General features: G+C 47.8%; 1 protein-coding gene and 1 long non-coding RNA gene across 3 annotated transcripts in view; both read right to left on the bottom strand.

Moving 5' to 3' along the window:
• Window positions 1-22,557, bottom strand: part of VAMP5 (vesicle associated membrane protein 5) — a 190,229-nt gene that overhangs the window by 90,636 nt on the left and 77,036 nt on the right. The window lies entirely within an intron of this gene.
• Window positions 17,061-20,387, bottom strand: LOC105876589 (uncharacterized). The gene is made up of 3 exons (XR_012918497.1): window positions 20,121-20,387; window positions 19,786-19,885; window positions 17,061-18,331 (listed from the first exon to the last, which is right to left on the bottom strand). It is a non-coding gene; the product is annotated as an uncharacterized LOC105876589 (long non-coding RNA).

The following is a 22,557-nucleotide window of genomic DNA, read 5'->3' as shown; positions in this document are numbered from 1 at the left end:
ACATGATCAAACTCCAAAGCTTCTGCACAGCCAAAGAAATAGTCATGAAAGTAAACAGACAACCTACAGAATGGGAGAAAATTTTTGCATCCTATGCATCCGATAAGGGACTGATAACTAGAATATACTTAGAACTCACGAAAATCAGGAAGAAAAAATCAAATAACCCCATTAAAAAGTGGGCAAAGGACTTGAACAGAAAGTTTTCTAAAGAAGACAGAAGAATGGCCAACAAACATATGAAGAAATGCTCAACATCTCTAATCATCAGGGAAATGCAAATCAAAACCACAATGAGATATCACTTAACCCCAGTGAGAATGACCTTTATCAAAAAATCTCCAAACAATAAATGCTGGCGTGGTTGTGGAGAGAGAGGAACACTCCTACACTGCTGGTGGGACTGCAAACTAGTTCAACCTCTGTGGAAAGCAATATGGAGATACCTTAAAGCGATACAAGTGAATCTACCATTTGATCCAGCAATCCCATTGCTGGGCATCTACCCAAATGATCCAATGACACTCTACAAAAAAGACACCTGCACTCGAATGTTTATAGCAGCACAATTCATAATTGCAAGGCTGTGGAAACAGCCCAAGTGCCCATCAATCCAAGAATGGATTAATAAAATGTGGTATATGTATACCATGGAGTACTATTCAGCTCTAAGAAACAATGGTGATATAGCACATCTTATATTTTCCTGGTTAGAGCTGGAACCCATACTACTAAGTGAAGTATCCCAAGAATGGAAAAACAAGCACCAGATATATTCTCCAGCAAACTGGTATTAACTGAGTAGCACCTAAGTGGACACATAGGTACTACAGTAATAGGGTATTGGGCAGGGGGGAGGGAGGAGGGGGGCGGGTATATACATACATAATGAGTGAGATGTGCACCATCTGGGGGATGGTCATGATGGAGACTCAGACTTTTGGGGGGAGGGGGGAAAATGGGCATTTATTGAAACCTTAAAATCTGTACCCCCATAATATGCCGAAATAAAAAAAAAAGAGGAAAAAAAAAGTTCATAAAGTTAAAAAATTATAGTCAGCTAAGGTTAATTTATTCATTTCTTTATTTATTTTGAGACAGAGTCTCACTCTGTTGCCCGGGCTAGAGTGCCGTGGCATCGGCCTAGCTCATAGCAACCTCAAACTCCTGGGCTCAAGCAATCCTTCTGCCTCAGCCTCCTGAGTATCTGAGACTACAGGCATGCACCACCATGCCTGGCTAATTTTTTCTATATATTTTTAGTTGTCCAGCTAATTTATTTCTATTTGTAGTAGAGATGGGGTCTCACTCTTGCTCAGGCTGGTCTCAAACTCCTGAGCTCAAACAATCCACCTGCCTCAGCCTCCTAGAGTGCTAGGATTGCAGGCATGAGCCACTGCACCTGGCCAGGTTAATTTATTATTAAAGACAGAAACTTTTTAATAAACTTAGTGTAGCCTAAGTATACAGTGTTTATAAAGTTTTGTATCGTACATTAGCGTACAATAATGCCTTAGGGATTCACATTCACTCACCACTCACCCACTGACTCATCCAGAGCAACTTCCAGTCCTGCAAGCTTCATTTACAATAAATGCCCTTACGGATGTACCATTTTTAATCTTTTATATCATATTTTTACTGTAACTTTTCTATGTTTAGATATACAATTACCATTGTGTTCGAATTGTGTACAGTATTCAGTACAGTAACATGCCATACAGTTTTGTAGCCTAGGAGCGAAAGGCTATATGAGATAGCCAAGGTGCGTAGTAGGCTATACTATCTAGTTTTGTGTAAGTACACTCTAATGCTTGCGCAGTGACAAAAATCACCTCGACACATTTCTCAGAACGTATCCCCATTGTGAAGCTATGCATGACTCGTACAAAAGATGTATACTTGGTGTTCCTAAAGTAGAAAACAGTCCATGGAACAGAAAAAATATTTGCAAATGATACAGGAAAAAACTTTCCTGAAATAAAAATTTGAATCCAAAGATTGAAAGAATAGACCATAACCCAGGAAAAAACTGATACTGCTTGATCATGCCAAGGATTGCTAGTGTTTCTTACTATTCATGCTCCCTTTTTCCATAATAGTAGAGTAGTTTTAGCTGGATATGTGAACACCAGGAATAAAGACTATTACCCAGCATCCCTTGCAGTTAGATGGGGTCATGTGATCAATTTCTGCCTTGTGGGATGTAAGGGATTAATATGTGCAACTTCTAGGTATATACTTAAATGAAAGAAATGTGCTCTTCCCTTTCCCTTTTTCTATTAGCTAGATATGCATCTTCATCCATGTGAACAAGGGCAACACCCTAGGAATGGTGAAGCAACAATATAGAATGAGCCAGAACCCCTGATAATTTAATTAGAGCATTGCCACTATATGGTTTATATTGTTAAATGAAAAACAAATACATTTCTGTCTTTTAAAGTCACTGTTATTTTGTGTTTCTATCTGAATTTATATCCTAAATAATACACTGATTAAGGTTTATGTTGGTGAAGTTGTTCAATTTCAGAGATAAAGAAAGAATCTTAAGTGTACCCAGGTAAAAGAAGCAAGTCACATCTTAGGAGTCAATGTCAGTTAGTCTTAAACTTACCTCAAAACCACACAATCAACATCAGAAGACAAGGAAGCAGACCAGGCTAATGCCTGTAATCCTAGCACGTTGGGAGGCTGAGGTGGGAGGGTTGCTTGAGACTAAGAGTTTGAGACCAGCCTGAACAACAAAATGAGACTGTCTCTACAAAAAATAGAAAAATTAGCCAGGCATAGTGGCACGCACCTGTAGTCCCAGCTACTCAGTGACTGAGGCAGGAGGTTGAACTCCTTGAACCCAGGAGTTAGAGGTTGCAGGGAGCTGTGATCCTGCCACTGCCCTCCAGCCTGGGCCAGAGAGTCTGAGGCCCTGTCTCAAAAAAAAAAAAAAAAAAAAAAAAAAAACAAACAAACGATATCTACAAAGATTTCTGTTTTGAAAAAAGAAGACAACACAGCACTGTTTACAAAGATTTATTTAAAGAAGAAGACCATGGTGATGATGAAGCAACGTCTATAAGGATTTATTTGAGGGAAAGAGTGACCCAGTAATTTTTTTTACCCAATTTGCCCTTTAAGTAAAAAGACACAGAATCTTTGAGGCATGCAAGAACTCATGAGACCTACAAGAAAAAAGACTACTCAGTAATGAAATCCCACCAGTGAAGGGATGACTCCAAAAACAAGAATGGAGAGGTCATGATAAAAGAATGACAGTGAGCACCAGATCAGTTTAAATATAGAACCAACCAGGCAACTGTGGGATTGTGGTAAAAGAGTGGAATGTAAATATCATTAACCTTTCCGGTGTGAAAATGATACTGCCAACAAAATGAGAAGGAGGAGACGAGGAGAGAGGAAATGGGAGAAAGTTCATTTCTTCGTGTTTCTTGGCTGGAAGTCAATAGATATTGTCTAAAGTTGAAATATATTGTTTTAGAAAATGACTCAAAACTCCTAATGTTATCCTTTTTCTTAATTTAAAGGGCTATTTTTAGGAAGCTGTATTTCCTGTTATCAAGAATTATTTTTTAAAGTTCAAGAATTCTCTCAGTTTTTCCTCCCGTTAAATGTTATGCTTTTGTTTTTAAAGAAAATATGTCTTAATTTTTGTAATGCTATTGTGGGTATTTCCATTCTCTGTAAAACTATGTCTTTGTTCCCTATACACACACACACACACACACACACACTTTCTTTCATTCCCAATCTTATCTGTATATTTGTATAAGAAACATCTGGAATGATGGTTGCTAAATGTCAACAGTAAATTATCTCTGAGTGGTGGAACTTGGATGAAATTTTTTTTTCTTGAAAATTTTCTTCAAATTTTTATAATACAATAAAAGTTCATAATTAAGTGTAGACCCGGCTTGGAACATGCCAGATTATTTGATTTTCTGTTTATTCAGTATTAGTCTATTGCTATTTCAAGGTATTATGATTTCACAAATATTTGTGTAATGTACTTCATTAATATGTTCTTAGCCTTAAGAATATAATGATTAAGTAACCCTTATAATAGTATTCTCTGGTTCAATTATATTGTAAATATAATTGGCTATAGTAAAAACATGCTACTAAGTCAATACAATGTATTTGATTATAATTCAGTATATTACAGTAGATGTACTACCTCTGTGTGATTTGAAAAGTGAAATAATTCCTTGCAGGAGATTTGTGTGCAGTACAGCCTCTGTCTTTGAAGAGATATATTTATAAACAATTTAGAAAAACTTTTGTATTTGTAACAAACTGAAATTTCCTTTTATTATCAAGAACTTTTGGCTGGGCAAGGTGGCTCAGGCCTGTAATCCTAGCACTCTAGGAGGCCAAGGCAGGAGAATCGCATGAGGGCAGGAGTTCCCAACCAGCCTGAGCAAGATTGAGACTCCCCTTTCTACTAAAAATAGAAAAAAACAATTAGCCGAGTGTGGTGGCACATCCCTATAATCCCAGCTACTCGGGAGGCTGAGGCAGGAGGATCCCTTGAGCCCAGGATTTTGAGGTTGCTGTGAGCTAGGCTGACGCCACGGCACTCTTGTCTGGCAACAGAGCGAGACAATGTCTCAAAATAAATAAATAAATAAAAGAACTTTGACAGAATGCATAATAATTTAATTTAAATTTCTGTACTGCTCAAAACTTAACCAAAATGGCTTACTTCATAATAAAAAGAAAATCTACTTATTCACACACCCACTCAAAATTTAGCTTAAAACTATTACAGTGGATGTTAATGGCTGAATGGAATTCCATCATATGAGTTTATTGGCAAATTCTCCATTGTTAGATAGTAAGGGGTCATTTCTAATTTGTTTGCTAGTATAAACAGTTTGCTAGCATCTATAATTATTTCTTGGTAGAGGCTTCTATAATATTATAATTGCTAGGTTCAAAGGGAATGTTTGCATGCGTTGCCAAGCTGCCTTCTAGAAAGGCCTGGCTAGTTACACATTCTCAGGGACTGCTCAGGAAAGAGAGTGCTTGTCTCCCCACGCCCTCACTATCATGAGGTGTTATTCCACATCACACGAACTCTGAACTTTCTTCTCGGGTGCCCGGAGAGATGCCCTCACTAATAAAGATTTAGACCATTATGTGTGCCCCTAGAGACTGGCTGGTGGGCTTAGGGCTTTGGACCTTCTAAAGAAGCCTGGTGCAACCCAGTGTCCATGTGAGTGACTTGAATGGACAGGTCTGGCCCTGATCCCCATGCTTTGCTTTGCTACTCATCTTCGATTTCCAACCCTGTACCCCAAACTCTGCTTCTGAAAGTTGGTCCACATAGCACCTACTGTACCTGACCCCACACTGTAGTGAAATGACATGGTTATTTTGTAGCCCTCTGCCCAGACATGAGTACCATAAGGATAGGAAGCACATCTGCCTTGCCCACCACTGAATTCCCAGAGCCAAAGACATTGCCAGGCACAAAGAAGAGGAGCCTGTGACAGACAGTGAGAATAGAAGCCACTGAGGACCAGGCATGGTGGCTCATGCCTGTAATCTCAGCACTTTGGGAGGCTGAGGTGGGAGGACTGCTTGAGGCTAGGAGTCTGAGACCAGCCTGGGCAACATAGCGAGACGCTGTTTCTACAAAAAATAAGAAAAAAAAAATTAGCCAGGCATGATAGCACATGCTTGTAGTCCCAGCTGCTCAGGAGGATGAGGCAGGAGGATTGCTTGAGCCCAGGAGTTCGAGCCTGCAGTGAGCTATGATCGCACTACTGAACTCCAGCCTGGGTGACACAATGACACCTCTAAAAAGAAAAGAAGCAGCCATCTATTAACTAGATACCTCAGCATCTTCCTAGTTGTCTCCGCCTTATCTGACTTGTGCTAAGCCAACTTTGTCTCTCAAAACCATTCCCTCTTGCCCATTCCATGAACTCCTCTGCCTAGTTCAGGTCCTTAATCCATGGCATGGCCCTCGAACAATTAGCTTGCCCCTTAGCCGGTAGCTTTGCTTCCCCTTCTGCCCCAGTTGTTTTTCCCTTCTCATTCTATGGTTTTCTTTTGAACATAAGGATCTGATTCCGTGATATCCCCGCTTATAAACTTTCGGGGCTTCCCATTCTCTCCAGAACCACCAACCTCCTTTCTATGGAGTTTTTGGGCCCTTGGCCATCTTATTTTGGACTTATGTTGGATCAGGACTCTGACAACTCTATTTTAAAGACACACAAAACCAATCCAAATTCCCCTATTGAATCCAGTTGTCCATGTTCTCTCCTGCACCTGGAATTTTTCCTCCTTCATTCACAATTTCTATTCTGTTTAAGGCCCAGTTTAATTGTCACTTTCTCTATGACTCTTCCCCTATCTCTCTAGACAGAAAATAGGAACTACTCGTTTCTACTCTCACAATTCTTTATTTTTTTTTTGCAACAGAGTCTTACTCTGTTGCCTGGGCTAGAGTGCCGTGGCGTCAGCCTAGCTCAGAGCAACCTTAAACTCTTGGGCTCAAGGGATTCTCCTGTCTCAGCCTCCTGAGCAGCTGGGACTACAGGCATGCGCCACCATGCCCGGCTAATTTTTTTCTATATATTTTTAGTTGTCCAGATAATTTATTTCTATTTTTAGTAGAGACGGGGGTCTCGCTCTTGCTCAGGCTGGTCTCAAACTCCTGAGCTCAAATGATCTCCCGTGCCTCGGCCTCCCAGAGTGCTAGGATCATAGGCGTGAACCACTGCACAGGGCCTCTACTCTCACAAGTCTTTGTTCGCATCTTTATAAAGTGCTTTTTCTAATTGTATAATTATATAATATTCAGTTGATTACTCGTGCCTTCCTAAAAATCGTGAATTCTTCCAGGGCAAGGACTGTGTCATCTTCATCTTCGTCTTTCCCGGGCCCAGCAGCAGCTCCCACAGAGCAAGTGCTCCTTGCAGAAACTGCTAGCTGCCTACTTCAGCCTTGGTCATGATCCTGTTTCAGGTAGCAACACACCCATCTAAAAGACTACATTTCCCAGATTCCTTTGTAGCTAGGTGTGCCCATGTGATTAAGTTCAGGCCATGATAAATGGAGGTATTATGCGGCACTTCCAGGGAGGCCCCCCTAAAGTAGAAGGGAAATGCCTTTTTCACTCTTCCTCTTTCCTTCTACCTGGAATGCAAATGTGACAGCTGGAGCTTGAGAGCCCTGTGGAACAATCAGGGATCTAGAGTCCCCATGCCCAGAAAGGCTCCATACTTACCCTGATTTCCTAATTTACAGACTTCTTTTACCTCAGAAATAGAACATTTCTAGCTTTTTCCCCTGTTATATGCGGCCACACATAATCCTGACTGATTCAGTACAATAAATGTTTGGTGAATGTGGAATAAATCTAGAATCATGTGATTTCTATTTTGTCTTCCTACCAACACACTTGGAACGAGATTTAGCACTTCGCAACATCAATTTCTCATCACAGGTTTTTTGAAACATTCCTTTCTCTGACCCTTTTTCTTGAGTTTTGGTCTGTCTTTATTTTTTAATCGTCTTTGTCTATATTTTGCTAATTTTGTAAAGTTGACTCAAATTTGTCTAAGAGGTAGGTGGGATATAAATCATTAAAAATTGGACTTGGAATTTAAAGTGTAGAAAATTAAAGCTGAAAGTGGAAAACTGGGGAGCAGCAGAATCACACGTAAAGGCTGGAAACTTAGGGCTCCGTTCTCCCCGCAGCCCTTCCCCCAGGGGTTGCTATCCAGGGTTTCTCAACGTCTTTCACAGTGACACAATCAATCAGGGGCAGGGCACACCCCCCAAAGGAAGTGTAGTTTTGGGTGTGGCAGATACTGGTAGTAGGCCAGAGTAGGGGCGAAGAGAGGAGATGAAGAATAGGGCTTGTTTTATGGGTGTGGACTCGCAGCCAGGGGTGGGAAGTGACTAGCCAGAGACGATGTCACATTAGCCATGATTCTTTCAGTTTCAAGTAATAGAGGAAAACCCTGAGGAGCCTAAGCAAAAAGGGGAAATTTATTACACAGCGGGTGATATTGCTCCTGGCACCCATGGAAGAGTTGTGGGTGCTATGTCTTCACTTCTTAATTATGGGGGGGGGGTGATAACTGACTTTGCACAGATCACAATCTACACCCTACCACCACCACCCCATCCTCCCAATCATCCAAGTGGATTGTTTCCTTTCCTGCACAATTTACTATTAATATTACCTACAGAGTCATTAAATGTTTTGTTTTTCCACTTCCTGGCTTTCTATATACTTATGGCTAATTCAGCCCCAAACTCTCCCCTCCCCCAAGAAGAGCATAAATCTCATCTCAATATGTTCAGATGCAATTGGGTGTTCTGTCAATTTCATCATCTTGAAGAAATCTCTCCCAGAGCCTTGGGCCTGATTGGGTCTGTACAGGCTGCTCTTTAGGTCTCACTTGGTCACCACCCTGGGGACTTATTGTCTGCACACATTTAAGACTGGGGCACGCTATGATCATGCCACTGCACTCCAGCCTGGGTGACAGAATGAGACTCTGTTTCTTAAAAAATAAAGATACCCTTCCTCTACCATTTAGGGCCTGGTTCAGCCTTTTCCTTTTGTATTTGTGTGTGTCCAATTAAGAATAAATAAATAAACAAATAAGAATGGGGCACAAAAAAGCCAACTGGAAGCCCCCTGTGCATATGTGGGGCTTGTCAACTGGGGACTTCACTGTAGTGATCTGGCTGGGCCAATTCATTGAGAAATCTGGAATGGAGGAGGGCTAGTCACTCACTAAAGGGTAACGGGGACCAGGTGAGGTGGCTCACACCTGTAATCCTAGCACTCAGGGAGGCCCAGGTGGGAGGCTCACTTGAGCTCAGGAGTTCAAGACCATTCTGAGCAAGGGTGAGACCCCATCTCTACTAAAAATAGAAAAAACTAGCCATGCATGGTGGCACTACCTATAGTCCCAGCCACTCAGGAGGCTGAGGCAGGAGGATCGCTTGAGCAAGGAGTTGGAGGTTGCAGTGAGCTGTGATGACGACACTGCACTCTAACCCAGGTGATAGGTCTTGATATAAAAAATAAAATTAAAAAAAAGACAATGGGGAGAGATTTGGTGTCTGGCTGCTTTTTAAATAGACATTTAATCAGACCTGCTGGTTCTAGGCCCACTTTTAAGCTTACTTCGGGTAGTATCTGGTGCCTCCAATCTCTAGCCTTTTGGGGGTTCTGTGGTATAAGTGGGTTGCTTCTTAGTTTTTCCCGCAGCTAGTTCTTCTAACTCAGTTATCACTGATTTCCAGCTTCCAAAATCCTGTTGCTATGTCTCCTCCCAGGTTCCCTTTGTTTTTATTCATTTATGCCTATTAAAAAATTCCTCCACTTTCATCTTTAGTGGATTCCAGGAGGGAAGTACTAACTGATGTCTTCCACCTTTCTGTTGTTGATTTAAATTTTACATAGAGAAATACATCTGATTCTTCTCAAACTCAAGTCCACAAACCCTGGGGAAGAGATACATTGGCCCAGTTTGAGTCAGGTGCCCCCCTGGACCAATTCATTCTGGCAGGAGGAGTAGAGCACCACGATTGGGCTGGGAGTAGATCCCAGTCCTGGCCAGGAACATTAGTGTACCTGGGTAGTGGAGTCCCACGGTCGCAAAGATGGGGCAGGGCAGTCCCTGGGAAAGGGACTGGACAATTCCTTTGGATCTACTACAGCTAGAAAATAGTAGGTTGAAATCTAGGGGTTCTGGTTCCAAGTCCACAGCTCTTTCTACTCCTCCCATCCTGTGGGTAAGTTGTAAGAAGGGCAGAAATAGGGGGAGGGGACAGAGGAGGGAGGCCTCTCTGCTCCTAGGGGACGGGCAGAATGTCCACAGGAACTTCTGGTGCTCACCACTCCTAGGTGGGATCAGGGAGAAGATGGGGCCCCTCTGTGACCGCAGGGATAATCCTATTTGGAAATAACATCAAGAGTCTAAGTTTGAGGCCTGTTATGAAAGTGAGACCCAGGCCCAACCATCCTCCTGTTTGCCACCTTACCCCCCTCCACGACAGGGCCAGAGTGGCGGCTATTTGGGACGGCAGAGAGAACATAGTCTGAGAAGCTGGTCAAAATGACCCTCTCCTGGGATTTATTTTGGCTCCAGGGGTTGCCAGAGAGCTTCCCAAGTGTCTAATCCTCGGTCTTCTGCTCTTTTCTCTCTAAACAGGCTCGGCGCTTACATCTACATGGGAATCTCTAAATCCTCCACCTCCGCCTGACCTCTCTGGTGACCTCAGCCCCACACTTCCACCTGCCTAAGGACGGTTCCACTGTGCTGTCCCACCAAAGCTGGCCTCAAAGCTCAATGCTCCAAATTGACCTAATCATTCTTCCACCTCCCAGGCTTGACAACTAGGAAGTATTGTCAATTCTGGCCCCTCCCTTGGAACAGGACCCGATTAGTCACCACACAGCATAGTTCCCAGCTGCTGGGAATGGCCTTGACACTCGTCCCATTGTACCTGGCTGTGAGATGACTGTGGGTGTGACCTGACTCACAGATCAGGCAGAAGGAAGCCACCCAGAGTAAGCTGACATCAGGAGGGAAATTTGTCACAAACATCCAAAGTAGCCTGCTCTGGGAGGGCAACAGAGCCGAGCCGACTGAAAGGAAGTGGAGCTGTGATCAAGGCCAATGCCAGATCCCCAGAGGGAGAGTGGATCCCATAAATGGGGCAAACATAGGAATTGAGGTCACAAGCCGGGAGCAGCCCCGGGGACTGAGTTGGTGGGGGCTTGTAGGAGGGAGCACGGGAGCTCAGAGTGGCAGCTTCTGTGGACAAAGTGTGCTTGCTGGGGGTTGGGGGTGGTGGTGGGGCTGGTGTCCCCCCTGGAAAGGCCGGGCATGTGTTTTCTTGGGTGTGTTGTGGCCAAGCTTCCTGGAAATGTGAGCCCCAACACATGTCCTCCTTTCCATCGTCCCTCCCCCACCCCAGCTCGGGTGATCCCTTTCTTGCCTGAAATTTGGAAACAGTCTCTTTTTACCAGTGTCTCTACTGGGTATCAGAAAATTACACATCCGTCCTTGCAGCCTCCTGAGGACGAGCAACTGACATTTATTGCACATCTGCTCAGCCAGCTAGGCCTTTTGTGTATTTTATCAGATTCATCCTGGCAGCAGTACCTGGGATAGATGGCGAATGTGACATCTGTTCAGTGCCTTTAGTTTTTGTTTTGTTTTTCATAAACACTAACTCATTTGATCCCATGTAACCCAGTGACCTGTCAGAGCCCTATTTGGTGGATGAGAAAACTGGCAACACGAAAGATTAAACTGATTATCCTAAGCCACCCATACCCTCGTTACTCAAAGCGTGGTCATCGGGATCACCTGAGAGCTGCACAGATCTCCAGCTAGTCCCAGGTCCACCCAACCAGAATCTGCTTTCAACAAGGAGCCCAGGCGATTTGTTGGCACATGGAAACTGGTTGAGATAGCTGTTGGAGGAATCTGGGCTAGAAACCAGCCTTACATGGCTAAGTCTGCCTGGAAACAATGTTTGGCACAAATACTCCAAGGTCACCTGCAACTCTGAGATAAGCTTGGCCATCAGCAGGGAGTGAAACTGACAGAATCAGGGACTGGGTGGTGAGAGGAGGGGAAAAGGGAAGTTGAGTCAAGGGGCATTTGTGGAGGCTGTGTTGTGTGCACACTGCTGGGGCTGCAGGCACAGGGCGACCGGAGCTGGCCATGCCGGGCCATCAGGAAAGATTGCAGCCCTGCACACGGAGGCAAGCTCCGTGGTGTGGCAAGAGCAATTAGTGCTGGAGAAGATACAGTCCTCTGGCCCACGTGGAGGGCCTTCCTGAGAGGAGAGAGGAGGAAGGCAGGAAGGAGTAAGTGGGCCTGGGCGTGGCGGGCCCTGCAGACTGGGCGGGTGAGTGCAGCCTGGTGGAGGGAAAGGGGGGGTGTTGGGTGGCAGAAAATCTGCAGAGGGCCTTGGCTGGAGAAGTATCTTCTCATTCTTCTCCCTCCCAGGGAAGCACCTGTGTTGATGATCTCCCTGAGGACAGCACAGCTTGTAGACCTGCTCCCAGCCAACTCTCAACATCCAGGACTAAGCCCTGCAGACCCCTTTCCCTCTCTTGCTGAGTCTCCAGAGAGCCACCACTTTTCACCCAGTCACTGGCCACTTGCCTAGGCAGTGATCTCTGGCTCCTTCCTATCTCATGACCTCCACTTTCTATTGCTTCTGCCGCCAGTTATCAGCTCTAAGTAGTCTCCCTGTTTCTGCTGTCTCCACCTGGCACTCAGGAATCTATGCAGGCTTCCTTTGGTCCAAATTCCTAAGCTTTTGTGCATAGCTCTCCACATTTTCCCCTTATCCTTTCTTACCTGTCACCCTCCCTCCCCACTGTCACCCTGCCTGCCTCCACCCCTGCCCTCAGATCTCCTTGTCCATTCCTGATCATCTGTCCCCTGCCTGGAGAGACTGCCTCTCTTTGCTTCTTCTAGCCAAAGCCTGCCTGTCTTTCTACGCCCATCGAGAACCCAGGAGTTGTGACTAGTAGCCTAGATTATAATGATTATAATGACATTATATTATATTGACATTTTATAATGTCAATTTGACAGATTATAATGACATTACTATGCACAAATGTCATAGAAAAGACTGGAATAAAAAATATATATATATATTTTGAGTCAGAGTCTCACGCTGGTGCCTGGGCTAGAGTGCCGTGGTGTCAGCCTAGCTCACAGCAACCTCAAACTCCTGGGCTCAAGCAATCCTCCTGCCCCAGCCTCCTGAGTAGCTGGGACTACAGGCATATGCCACCATGCCCAGCTAATTTTTTCTACATATTTTTAGTTGGCCAATTAATTTCATTATTTTTTTTTTAGTAGAGACAGGGTCTTCCTCTTGCTCAGGCTGGTTTCAAAGTCTTGGCCTTGAGCGATCCACCCGCCTCGGCCTCCCAGAGTGCTAGGATTACAGGCGTGAGACACTGCACCTGGCCTAGAATAAAATATTAATAACAACATAGCAACTACAGTGTTCTCTGGATTCTGAATGATTGGTAATTTTTTTCTTTCTACTTTTTAAATATATTTTTTTTATTTTCTAGGCTGAGCATGTGTTATACTATAATTGTAAGAAGAAAAATTTTATTATATTTTCTTTTTTTTTAAAGGCCCCAGTAAGGAAGGAGTGACTTTATTATGTTTTCTAAAGAATGGATTGAAGCTAGCTAGGAAGAGGCTGAAGGGTGGGATGTAGGTCAAGATGGCAGCTGCTGGGCGCATCCAGGTGGGGAGTGAGGGACTCGTGGTTGCCTTGGGAGGAGGAGAGGTGGAAAGCTCCATGAGCAAGAACAGAGAAGAGGGCCAGGCAAAGTGGCTCACGCCTGTAATCCTAGCACTCTGGGAGGCCGAGGCAGGCGGATTGCTCGAGGTCAGGAGTTTGAAACCAGCCTGAGCAAGAGTGAGACCCCGTCTCTACGATAAATAGAAAGAAACTAATTGGACAGTTAAAAATACACAGAAAAAAATTAGCCGGGCATGGTGGCGCATGCCTGTAGTCCCAGCTACTCGGGATAAAGTTTTTCTTCGTATAATTATGTTTAGGTTGTGTTTAATAATGTGTTTAATAAATGTGGACCCCACTGGGCACGGTGACACACACCTGTAGTTTCAGGTACATTGGAGGCTGAGGCGGGAGGATCACTTCAGCCTAGGAGTTTTGAAACCAGCTTGGGCAACATAACAAGATACCATCTCTAAAAAAATAAGTAAAAAAAAAATAAACATGAACCCTTGTGTTGCTGTTGTTAGGGTTATTGTGAGACTGAACCCAGGCTATAGGTGGGTGATTCTGTTAGCACATTGTCAACAGTCACTCGGAGAAATGGCATCACTGTGGCTATATTACAGAAAAGCTGCCATTTTTCATGGCAATGGCTAAACAAGCCAGTTGCATTCCATGTGATGTAGCAGTCGTCCCCTTCCCCCTGACCTCACAGCCACTGGTGGTGGAAATCAGGAGGGAATGAGGTAATGGGGACAAGGTGGGGAGCAGAACTATGCAGCAGACCAAGGATGGAATTCCAGGCAGGCCGGTGGGGCCTGAGCTCCCACAATAGAGCTTCGGTCTCTGGGGAGCCTGGTGAATGACAGGTGAGCTCCTGGCCCATGAGGAAGGGACCCGGCAGAATGAGGAAGCAGGAAGGGGAGCTGCTTGTTGGAGCAGATGAGTTCTTTTGAGAGTACACTGACTTCTGGGTGGTAGCAGAATACCCAAGTAGAGTCTCCAGATTCCTTCTCTGTGACCCATGGCCTGCCACACCTTAGAGTCACCATTCCCTTGCCCTTCTCTACAATCGGGAATCTCTGACTTGGCCTCCCCCCAACTTTCACCTGTTCTTCTTCCCCCAACAGCATGGCCTTCCGATCCGCTGAAACCAGGGCCCCCTTGCTTCGTGGGGCTCTCTGCCGGCCCCTCCGTCCCCAGGTCCCTCTCCCCACTGATGGCACTGAGCCTGGTTTCATGAAATACCCACAGCAGCTACTTTCTGTTCTCTGAAACAAATAAAAAGTCTCCCTTCTGTTCCTGTTGCATCACTAATCAGGCACAGCTCATGCCCTGCGAAGCCACTGTTCCTTCTTATTATCCTGTTTCCTGAGAACCTAATCCTTCTGGGCACCCCGTGACTTTCAGAGACAGACCTGCTCTACTGAAGTTAGCTTTGACGTCAGAGACAGCCAAAGCCGCACCCCAGAAACAGCCCCCGGATCACAGAGGTGGGAGTGAGGAGGAACAGGGAGGAGCAGAGGATCACAGAAGAAGTCACCCTTTCAGCTAGAGAACTACGCACTTTGCATTCACGGAGGGACAGTCTCTTTTTTGTCATCCAGTTGTAATCTGCACCACTCTGTTCAGTTTGTGGGGCAAGGAACAGAATGTTTCAGCACAGGATGACCCCACTCTTGAGGAGCCAGCCCACAGCCTTGGCCTTCTGAGCAGGAATATTAACTGAGCCACCTGCGCAGAAAAGAACTAATGGGGCACAGGGCCTCTGCGTCAGTGAGTTTGTTGGTGGCATCCAGGTAGAAACCTCAGGGCCTCGGGGTGCCCCTGGGCAGAACAGCAGACCCCCTCCCTCTCTCACTTGACACAGGCAGGATCCTTGACCACACTGCTAAGGGACTGCTGGGGGCCCCGCTCAGAGCCCAGCTCACAGCGGGTGACGGAGAAAGAGTCCTTAACCCTGTCCTTGAGATGTCCATAGATGTGTTGTGGAGAGCTGTTTAAGAACTCAAGGTCATCTGCAAAGTGAAAAGAATATACTAGGGAGGTGTGCTGAAGGTCTGGGGAAACTGGGGGTGCCCCAGTTGGCCGTGTGACTTTGGGTCTCCTTAATGTCTCGGTTCGAGAAACGAGGACAGTGCCATTTGTCCTCCTTCTGCTTGGGGCACACAGTGGAATAACAGGTGGAGGGGCAGGAAGGGGAGAGAGAACTGGAACGTGGGCCTGTGGTGGGAAGAGTTTATCTCTGGTCATTTCCTGTCTTTCCTCAAGGACTGCTCAAAGCAGAGGAGTTTGTCCTTCCTCATCTCAAGTGTAAGAGTTAAGCAAGACGTGACCTTGCTATGTGAGCTCAGATAATCAAAATCCAGTGGTTGATCTAGCCTCTCTCTGGAGAGATACACGAGAGACTGCTGGTGCTGCTGGCCTCTGGGGGGAGAGGGGCAGGTGTGGGAGGGAGATGTGGTTTTCTCCAGATTATACTCTTTTGCACCTTTTCGATTTGTGCCATGTGACTGTAATATCTAGTAACAAACAAATAGAATTCAATTTTTTTTTTTTTTGAGACAGAGACTCACTCTGTTGCCGGGGCTAGAGTGCCATGGCGTCAGCCTAGCTCACAGCAACCTCAAACTCCTGGGCTCAAGTAATTCTACTGCCTCAGCCTCCTGAGTAGCTGGGACTACAGGCATGTGCCACCATGCCCGGCTAATTTTTCTGTATATTTTTAGCTGTCCGATTAATTTCTTTCTATTTTTGGTAGAGACGGGGTCTCGCTCTTGCTCAGGCTGGTCTCGAACTCCTGAGCTCAAACAATCCACCTGCCTTGGCCTCCCAGAGTGCTAGGATTACAGGCGTGAGCCACCACGCCCAGCCCTAGAATTCAAACTTAAAAGTGATTCAAGGCTGGTCCGATGGTAGCGGGTTAGGGTTATCAGAACTTACTAACATTAGTGTCACTAAAGTTGGTATACAACCCCCATTGCTAAATATGGCTGGCTTTAAAAAAAAAGTGATGCAAGTGGTTCTGGGGACTAGTTCAAGGTTGGGGCAGAGTCAGAGCCAAGCTTTCTTCTTGAGATGCCCCTTCTCTGACCACCAGGGGTTGGTGATAGGCCAGGAGAGCAGGAGAAAGGACTTGGGGTGTCCTGTAGGCTGGCTCCTCACCTCTGTCTCTCCGGTGAGCCCCTGGCTCCACCACGGGCCTCCCTGCCAGGCCTGAGAGCCCCAATCCAGGAGCAGCTGGTGCGGTTGGCACAGGCTGTCACCACCTGTGCAGGGCATTGTGTGCTCACCTGCCTGCAAGCCCGGGCAGCCCGAGCACACCAGCCTAAGAAGTTGTATCAGCTGCAAGAGCTGCTGGGAAGGTGAGCGGAGGGTCCTGAAGGTGGGCGTCCAACCACCCGGAGAAGGTCGGACACAGAGAAAGGGCAGGCCGCCGGTAGAATGGGGCAGACCAGGAAGGCCTCATCCAGCCCTGGTGTCAGCAGGGAGACCAGCCATGTCCACTGCCACTGCTCCTGGGCCAGGACTGGAGGGATGAGTCCTGAAGCTGGCCTCAGCCCCTGGGTGGCAGCCCCGAGCCCGCTGGTGCCAGCACGAGCCCAGCAGGACTGAGGAGTTTTTGTCTGAGCCGAGGCGCTAGAGCTGCAACTCCAGCGCTCCAAGTGTCCTCTCCACTGATCTGAGCGCTCCCCCGCCTGTCTCCAGTCTCTCCCAGGCGAGACCCTGGCGCCTCTACCCCAGACCCACAGGTCTTGGTCTCCCAGCCTCCTGCACCCACTCCCCACTGCCCACAAGAAATGCTCCTCTCTCTTCCTCTGTTCCAGCTGGCTGTCCAGTGTCGGGGCGCCTGCCTTCTGCAGCGCAGGAGGATGTGGGAAGGCCCTGTGGGTGCAGCTCCTGGTTCTGCCTCTTCAGCTCTCTGGGCCTCAGCTTCCCTGGCTAGGGCTTCCCCATGTCACGGCACTGCCACCAGGATCCCTCGAAGCTCTAATTAATCACAAGCACACTTTGTAAGATGAGGCACATATGTGACACATGTCATATTATTGAGCTCTTAGTAAACTCAGATGCAGAATGAATCCTGGTCCTGAGCTAATGACAACCTTGAGGGGCCTTGAAGGGTCGCAGGGCCTGGCATTCCTACCTGGGGCCTCGAAAGTGAGCGGGAGGGCAGGTGGAGGAAAGTGCACCTTCTAACGGGACAAGAAGGTCTGGAGACTCCCCAGGGCCGTCTGACTCTAAGAGGAAGTAGGCTGGTGCGGACAGAAGCTGAGGCTCAGAGCCAGGGGGTGCCCAGGCCCTCCCTTTCCACTGGAGAGGGCCCTGGAGGCAGAGCTCCAGTCAGGACACTGCTCTCGGGCCGCCTGTGCAGGGGAGCAGGGTTGACTCAGAAATGGTCAGTGCCACCCCAGACCCCAAGCAGGGCCTGCCGCCAGATCTGTAGGTAGCCCTGCTCTGCTTCCGGAAGGAATGGAGCTGGAGACCTAGTAGGGCTGAGGCAAGGGCTTTGAGGGGGTTGAGTGGATGTGCTTGCAAGGGTTGGCGGGGTACAAGAGGCTCCGAGTGCCGGGGACAGGCTGAGCTCACCCACCCCTGACCTTGCATCAGCAGCAGGGCTGGCTGCCAGGCCCTGGGAATTAGGCAGCTCCCAGGGGCCTCCTGGCCCTGGCTCTTGCTGTCAGGAAGAGGGTAACAAAGAGGAGGAGGCAAGCCTGGGGCTCTTCAGCCCCCTCCATTTCCAGGTCACCCAGCTGCCCCAGCTCCCAGCTTCCCAGGCAGCAAACAGCCTGTGTGATCAAGGGCAGTCACGGATGAGGGCCTGGGAGATCTCCCAGCCCACCCGAGGTCTCTCTGCCGGAAGCCCTCCTAGAGCTGGTGGGCGTCTCCCAGGCAGATCTGGGAACTCTAGGGCTGGTTCCTCTCTGGCCCATGACATCACTGCTTTAAAACTGACCCTCTGCCAACAGCTGCAGGTGCCACAGACACGGGCAGAGCACATACCAGGGAGATGTCCAATGTGGCCATGGATTACTGTTGCCTGTCAGGGTAGAATGTGACAGGAGGTTCACAGGAGGGACTCTTGGCCCTGTTGTTCTCCCTGGGACTCAGTCCCAGTGTTTGGGATTTAGAGCCACCCTGCCTAGCCCCTCCTGTTCCTGGATCCTCTTGGGGTGCAGAAGTGTACATGCACAGTGGGGAGGAGTCTGTTCTCAGCATTGGGGCTGCTGTCAGGGATGTCCAGAGGCTCCTGGCAAAGGAAAGGAGACCTGAGAATGGGGCTGGAGCAGAGAGCAGGCTGGGAGCAGGAACACGGGGCTCATGGGAGCCTGGGACCCTTGTCCTGGGTTGGTCCTCACTTACTGCTTCTGGTCTCAGTTTCCAAATCTCTCTCCCTCAATTCCTTTCCGCCTCCAGGCCTTTCCCTCAGCTGAGGTGCTGCTGGAGGAAAAATGTAGCCACCTCCCCAGTGGATTCTCAGACTCCTCTCCCCTTCCTGGGCCTTCATGTCCTCGTCATAACATGAGATGTCCCAACAAGGTGGCCTAGGGGCTCGGTAGCTCAGGAATCCTAGGAGCTATGATAGGATTCTTTGGCCAGAACTTCCATCTCCTTCAATGCTCGCCCCTCACCCAGCCCCCACCTTGGCGTCTTCGTGCTTTTGCTTCTCATCTCTGCCCTTTTGCCCTCCGTGCCTGTGTGGAGTCTGGGCCAATCCGCTAATGACTCAGGACAAACATTAGGCTGCCTGAAACCCACGTTTGCCTTTTCTAAGCTACGTCTCCTGGGTTATCATTTAATCCAGGGCGCACTGCGGAGGGGGCACTTTTCCCCAAAGGACACACAGGAGGGCAAACCTTGTGGGACTGAGTGGGGAGAGGTGTGGGGGGGTGCCCTGCAGGGGAGGGTGGTAGGGAGGGAATGGGAAGGGAGCCCAGGCTGCAAGAGCAGTGCAGTTACAGTGTCCTTGGCCCCAGACCCCAGGTCTGGGAATACTGAAGTTGGAGATGCCCTTAAGGGTCATCTAGGCCCCTGTCACCCCATTTCAAAGATGAGGAAACTGAGGCTCAGCAAAATCAAGTGACCTGAAAGTACAATTTAACACCAAAAAAGAAGGAAGAACTTAATTTCTGTTTAAAGGATTGTCCTTTAAATGGAATAATTTTGCTCAGAAAAAGCTCACGGATTGTTTTTTCTCCTTTTTGTCACCGATGATGACATGTTGATTATCACCGTGGCCCAGGGGTATTCTAACTACCAGATTTGGAAACCACTGTCCTGATGTCCTTCTGCTCCTACCACCCTTCTCACTCTTCCATCAGATATGCAAAGTAAAGAAAGGGAACACCCCGGAGAATTGACATCAAAACACTTTCAAAATGTCCCCAGCATCCCCCACATGGTCACTAAAGCCATAAGGGCAGTAGGAGCATGGTTGCTCGGGATGGCATGCACACAGGAGCTCAGCAGTCCCTGGCCAGGGATAGGACTTACTTCGTGTGGGCAGAGCTGTGGCTGGTAGGGGGGCAGGCAGCTCAGTAGTCGCTGGCTCCTCTTACATCCTTGACATGGGCAGGTTCTGGGAGTATCAATTCTGCGAAGACAGTGAGTATGCTGGGCCCTGTCCTGGTAGAGAAGGGCTGTTTTTCATGTCCCCTCACTCAAAGGTCCTTAGAGACTGGGAGTAAAGCTGGGGAGGGGAGTCCTTCAGCATATGTGGAGGAGGAATGAGATGCTAGTCTGCTGCCTGGCACATAGTAAGTCCTCACTTAACTATTTGTGAATGAACAACTGGAATGTGTGGTATAGTTTATGCTTCTACTACTAACCTCTCAGTGCTTCAGATAAATCTCCTGGTCTCCCTGAACTTTAAGGACACAAGTGCCTATATCAGGCAAGAGTCATCATCTTCTTTTTTTCCCCTGGAACAGTATGGGTTTGAGTTTTTTTAAAGAGATGGGATCTTGCCATGTTGTCCAGGCTGGAGCACAGTGTTATTCACAGGCGCACACTTCTGCAGGCAACCTGGCATTCCCTCACTCCTGGGACGCCGCTGCACTCCAGAGTTTTGACCTGCTGTTTCAGACATAGGCCATGGGTTGTGTTACTAGGAGAAGAGGAATGGAAAACCAAGTGTGCAGACAAATCAATAATTATTACAGTACCTACAATGCCTAAAGGTTTCACAAATATGTGGGGAGGGTTGGAGATTGAGTGGGGGAAGAGCTCCCAAAATAGAGCACAAAGGTGACCAGAACCAGGCTTTGCCTACTCCCAGTTATGATTACTATTAGGCACCAGTCATTTGGCTCCTACTATATGTCAGGCTGTGTGTTAGGCTAAGTATATGGTATATATGTGTTATTTGCTTCAGTTGCCACTCTCACAACAATCCTGAAACTCAAGTATTATTAGCTCTGTTTTAAAAGTGAAGAGACTGAGGCTAAGGTTACACAGGAAGTGACTAAGCCGGAATGAAACTTGGGTCCTTCTGTCCATGTTTTTGCTCAAGGTCAGGCTGCCTCTTCAGAAACCAAAGCTGAAAGCTTGCCAGCTGGTTGCTTAGACCACACTCTGAGCCCAGCAGGCATGCAAGGCTGTCACAGCCCTTCCTACCTGCGCTTCCTCAGCTTCCTTGTCCTGCAGGACCCCCCTCCCACCACCAGTGGAGATGGCATACCACTGTCTAATCCAAGGGTTCCTTCACTTCTCAAAGTGAAAGAAATGGCACTTTTCAAAGACATGATCCTTCAGTTGGTGACCCTGCCTAGAATTTTCTAGACTCTGGCCTGCTGGGTGGGAAAAATGGGGATAAGGTGCTTGGAGGGACGCTGGCATGGTGATCAAGGGGTGGCATCTCTTACCTGAATTATGGGACCACCTGCAGCTCCCAAGTGTTCTCCTGCCTATGTGCGGCCCCTCTGGCCCACTCAGTACTGCTTATCTAGCGTGACGCTCCTCAAATACCTGTTACTCCACCCTGCTCAGAACCTCAGTGGCCCCCAGTGGCCACATTCCTTCTGGAGGTCTCCCAAGCTCCTCCAGACCTAGCCCCTGCAGCCTTCTCCAGCTCTCACCACTGCCCTCACACTTGGGAAGGCAGGAGACCTAAAACAATATGATTGCCGCTAGCCATATGTAGCTATTTAAATCAATTACATATTAATTAAATTACTAATTAACAATTCCGTTCCTCAGCCACACTAGTCACATTTCAAGTGCTCAGTAACCTCTTGTGACTGGTGGCTACTGTACTGGACAATGCAGACAGAGAATGTTTCTAGTGTCATAGAAAGTTCTATTGGACAGTACTGGGTTGGACTTTTCTATTAATAAAGGGGGCCCTGATAAAGGAATGTTATCAGCTTTAGAGGACTCTAGGGCAGATGTGACCTATTTGGGGAATCTTTCAACAAATATTTGCCACCTACTGTATTCCAAACCCTGAATATGCAATAGTGGGCAGTAGTAGCTAGTTGGTCCCAGGAGTGAAGAGGCAATTGCTACTGGGTGCCCCTAAGTACCTGAGCCCAGGCTGGGGCAGTGGGGGAGGCTCCCCGGGAAAGTTGACATCTACCAGCAGATCTGCAAGCTGAAGGGGGCACCAGGCAGGCGGAGCTGCTCTCCAGGCTATGTCCCTTTTTGCTTTCAAGGGTCCTAATTACAAACTGTCCCCTAGCCTGGGTGACTCCTCTTCTCTATTTCCCCAGGCAGGATAGCAATGGAGGCACTTCCCTGAAGTCAGTCCCCAGGCTGGGACAAGCAGAGTGTCCCAGTTGGGCCATTAACTCAAGAGCTGTGGGCTGTGGCCTCTACTCCTCCACCTCAGGCCTCATGGCTTCAGGGCTAGGTAAATTCAGGGCTCAGTAAAGACAGGCCCTAGGGCTTGAATGGCCGTGAGTGGAGAGCTCCTCAGGGAAGCTGAACCTGCAGAGCGGGTTGGGGATGCAGGGTCTGACTGTACCCTGAGGCCCAGCAGGAGATGCCAGGCTCCCCAACCTCCACTGCCCTGGAGCCCCTGGCTGGGTGAGGCTGGGGAGGAGAGAGGCCGCTGCCACCAGGGATAGAGGGAGCCTGAGCTGGGCTAACGGAGCTGAAGGAGTGTGTCTTGGGTTCTCCTATCCTCCTGCTTCTACTGGAGGCGCGAAGCTGCTGATTCCGGCCTCACAAACACACTGCAGTGTCACCCGCCCCACGCCAGCCCCAAGCCAGCAGCCCCATCCCCTGCTTCTTCCCGACCACCTGGTCGGAAACAGACTTTCCTGC

The sequence above is a fragment of the Microcebus murinus genome, chromosome 3 (assembly GCF_040939455.1).
Source record: "Microcebus murinus isolate Inina chromosome 3, M.murinus_Inina_mat1.0, whole genome shotgun sequence".
Lineage (NCBI taxonomy): Eukaryota > Metazoa > Chordata > Mammalia > Primates > Cheirogaleidae > Microcebus > Microcebus murinus.
The sequence above is the reverse complement of the archived record's forward strand: the minus strand, read 5'-3'. Positions and strand labels throughout refer to the sequence as shown.